Genomic DNA, 4,626 nt, shown 5'->3' with positions numbered 1-4,626 from the left:
TCGCACCTCACATAACGTTGCACACACCCCCCAACTGCATTCTCACCTCGACGCACCCCTTCACCAAACCTTCACACCCCCACTACACAGTGTGGTCGGTACAGTATGTCAAGGTTTTAGTGTAGTCTAACTTTACCTGTCTTTTCCTGTCTCGTCGCCTCTAAACCTGCAAAACAAAACCACCTACTGTACACTACAGTACCCTCCACATGTAAAAACCTTCATCTCTCGCATTTCATCCCAACTAAAACCCTTTCTCATCCACTCTACATTCCGATCCGCCCCAAACCTAACATAACACCCATTCACCCCATCTTTTACCGATCTTTTACCATCAACTTCTGCACAGTACACTGGCTACTGTAGAGCTACGTATGGTAGACCACTTCTTTTGCAAACCCTATCTCAACGTACAGTCATCAACTGCATTTACTGTATTCTCCGATAATAATCATTCCACAACTAAACGCACCCACGTTACTCTTCACCGCAATACACTGTACTGCACATATAACATATAACATACAGTGCCTCCTACGATCTAGTGCTATAGCGTGACATACCTCTAGCTATGGCACTATTTGGGGGATGGCACTATATAAAGGACGCTCAAATACATATATTTGGGGACAAAGCACACTGCAAACACAAACACAACAAAGCCTGTATAACCCTGTGCTGAATTTTGTAGACGGTTCTTTTGCGGCCCACTAGGGTCAAATTACCATAACTTCTCCAAATGTCCTACTTAAGGGACGAAAAGTAGTTCACTGGAAAGCTCTCCTTGTCCTGAGTCTGACGGTATGAGAAACTTGTGGTAGAGATAAGAACAGATGGAGATGCGCCTGATTGAGTAAACTAATTTGGTCCGCTGAAAATATCGGACCCAAAAGTATACAAAAGTGTTCGAACACCGTCAACAAAAAAGTGTACCTTCACACAAAAAAATGTGATCGTCTACAAACAGTGAGACGTCTACAAATTAATATTCATCCTGTAGACAGACCATTGCCTTTTGTAGACTGGTTCAACTAAATTGTCTACATCGCTAAGTAGACGTCTCAAAGTTTGTTGCCGTATCTTGACGGTTTGTGAATGTTGTTGATGCACGTCACAAACCATCTACAGTAACTGTAGACGTCGATAACTGAAGGTGACTTCTGAAGACTTTACTGCACTGGAGGAAGACGCTTCAACTTTTAAATCAAAGCATTGTCTTCCACTTCAGAAGACGTTTGCTCCACTGAGTAGTAATCCGTCGTGATCTCATCTCGCACCGTTGCATTTCCACCACCATTCCAATCAATCGCCCTGCTTTTCTCCGCACTGCTCCCCGCCCGGACGTCTCCCTCGATCGCCTCCACCTCCCCGGCCACATCAATCTCAATCCCCTAGCCAATATCCCCCCTCCGCATTATCCTCTACACCGTTTTCTGTCGAAATCCCACAGTCGACCTCTGCCACCTCTTCGTCCTTATTCTCCACCGCCCGTATCAACCGCGTCACGTCACCTTCCAAGTACCTGCGCACCATAAAACAGGTTCCAACCGCAGGAACTCTTCATAATACGCGAATGCCTCCCGCATCCCGCCCCCATTGAAACCTCTATGAGGCAGATACAAAAGAAAATCAGACCATATGATTGCAGTCTTAGCAGTAGCGTTCAGTGTAGACTTCTGCGAGATATCATTCTCTTTAATGTGATCTGGTATTGTCTTATCCTATATTAGCTATGCCGTTCTTTGTCTAGTGCTTCTGAGGCCTGCTTCAAAGTTTCGTTTCTCGGCCTGGCTTGGTTTAGCCCGTTTCAATGTGCTTCTTGAGTGCCAGTCGTCCCAGCATGTTGCACAAACAGCTTGTCAGCAAACGCGGCACCACTGCACTTGTCGAGACCCCTTTCGTTTTACTTTTATTTTTCCATCCTTGATGCCTCTTAAATCCCAGGTGCACAATACACAGTAGGTTGCGTTTGCACTCACAGGCTCATGCAGCAATGTCGAGTTTAGCCTTCGAGCTTTGCGAACGCCGATATTATATTTTTCCGCAACGTTGCGGGAGAACATCGGTGTGAGGCTATGTATTTGTCTTTCGACGTGATCTGTGCCATTGTTTGAGATTATAGTAGATTTCTCGACCCATTCCCTGGAAAGCTGCCGGATAAACCGTCCAAATGTCTTGTGGGATAACTCCTCTCCGCCCTGGGTTGGGTGAGAGGCGGAGGCTTTAGCGAGGGAGCACGCGGCGCCGGCGCGACGCGCTAATTGAACCGATCGGACGAGCTCGCGAAAAGGGAGTGGCTCACTGGCCGGTTACGCGCAGTCGCCCCGTGGTGCGTGAACGGGAGCGACCGGTAACGGGTTAGAAGCCAGCGCGCGCGACAGACAACCGAAAACGGACGTACGTAGGCGCCAAAGAGACGAGGGCGAGCTTGCCCCCGTTTACTGGTGGGGACGGGTGCCAGGTCTTAACCCCGCAGAGGGACGCCTCGGACACCTGTCCCAGTACAGTAGTACAGTACCTGCCGCCTAGTGCGTGCCGGGTACTGTACACAATTAAAAAGGTAGCGCCATAATTACTACTACCGCACGGACGCTGCTTCTACACGTGTGCACTACTGTACACGCGTGTTGCTTACAGATTACCGCACGGACGACACGTGTGCTAACGCGCACACGTAACACGCGTAGACTACCGCTCGGACGACACGTGCACTACTGTACACGTACACCAGATTACGACCGCTCGGCATGCGCGCGCGCTCGCTACACGTGGGCACAACCGCCCACGTGTATACCGTACACGGCCGTCCGATGACCTCCGCGCGCTCGCGCCGGTCATTATACTACAGACCTCTCCCCTTAGCTTTCGCCACGTCCCCGTTGTGGTATAACTACCTTCGTCCCGACCACTCGGAACGAGGGGGGTTAGAGGTAAGGGAGCGCGCGACGCTGGGTAACCCACGCGAGTGCAAACCGTACGGAAGGACTCGAAAAGAGGGAAGGCTCACGTGGCCGGTGACGCGCAGCCGGTCGGTGGTGTTAGATCCGGACGGCCGGTCACGGGTTAGAAGCCTGAGACTTGGACGTAAAACCGGACGGAGTTAGCAAAAAGCCGTAAAGGGAAGGGAGGCGAGTCTGCCTCCCGTTTACTGGAACGGGGCAGGTGCCCCCGGTCTTAACCCCTAAGTGGGACGCCAGGACACCTGTCCCGCTACAGTAGCTGTTACTTACTGTATACCAGTGTAGTGCAGTGGACACACTCGCCAACGAGGGCGTAAATCTCGCTATGAGGGAAAGCGGTATGTCCAGTCACCACCAGGGTGTTCGGGGCCCTCTGTCCGTGGTAGCTCAGAGGTAACGCGAGAATCGCGGGTAGAGTCGCGGTCAGCGCGTGAAGGGGTACTCGGGATCGAGTAACTAGAAGGAGTGGGTGTGGCGGTCGCGTCGCGGACCGCTATCGACAGCGTCGAAGAAGAACAAATCAAGAAGGGAGAAGAAAGAAGGAAGGAAAAGTGTAGCGTAGAAACGTAGAAAATAGGGAAAAAAGTAAAGGAAAACAAGAAAAAGGATGACGACGAAGGGTGCAGGTACCAGACTTAGCCAACTAGATAGGAACCGTAGAGGATCCTACCAGAGATGGGGTCCGATCACCTGATGCTTCTTTACTGTAGCGCCTTCCGACACCCGACCTATATAGGCCGAGCGCCGTCGTCGGCGTCGGTTACTAAATGGGTAATTAATAATTAATTATCGTCATTAGAATTGCCACTTGGCATTAGACGCTAATTAGCGTAGAAACTTGTGGGCACCACGTATGTATACGTGTCGTACACGTGTCGTACACGTATCATATACGTGTCATACGACTGTCATACACGTGTGTCCACGTGTGAAACACGTGGGGTACCTTCCCAAGTGTGCGCGCACAGTACACGTGTGGTGCGCTTATCATACACGTGTGGTATCATCCAAAGTGTACGCGTACACTTTGGATGAGTACACGTGTCATAGACGGGAGCGCACACCAAACACGTGTGGGCTCATCCAAAGTGTACGCGTACACTTTGGATGAGCACACGTGTTACGCACGTGTCAAAGGCGGGGAGCGCGGCCCAGCGACGGCGGTGACCAGGGATAAAGGGCGCAGGGTCACTGCACTACATCACCCCCCCTTCAAGGGTTGTGCCGATCCGCCTTTGAAACGCGGTCCATTACCCCTGCACCTTTTCCTGCACTCGCAATCCTGCGCGTGCTTCCATTCCTCCGCCTGTCTTGGCGCTTCAATCCAACGACTCTCGCGGCTACGCGCGTATTTGCGCCGACGGCGGGGTTACTGACAGAGATCTTTGCGATTTATTTTTGCGTGCGTTTCTGTTCGCGATTTTTTCTCCGCGTGCGTTTCTTCTTCAGTGGTCATTTTTTTCTACCGTGTTCGTCTCACTCTCACAGCTTCGCACCGCGGTCCTTCGAGCTATGTCTCAGCTGCGGGGCTTCCAGACCGGATTCATCCGGGCTTCCGCGCGTCATCGCGTATTCCGCCAAGTTGGCGGTTTCTTCGGGCAAGGGTCGTTTGAGCAGGCCCAGCTCCTCACGGAGGCGCCGTGGCACGACCCCGTGATCTATCGCG

The sequence above is a fragment of the Chondrus crispus genome, genomic scaffold (genome assembly GCF_000350225.1).
Source record: "Chondrus crispus Stackhouse genomic scaffold, scaffold_216, whole genome shotgun sequence".
Classification (NCBI taxonomy): Eukaryota; Rhodophyta; class Florideophyceae; order Gigartinales; family Gigartinaceae; genus Chondrus; species Chondrus crispus.
The sequence above is the reverse complement of the archived record's forward strand: the minus strand, read 5'-3'. Positions refer to the sequence as shown.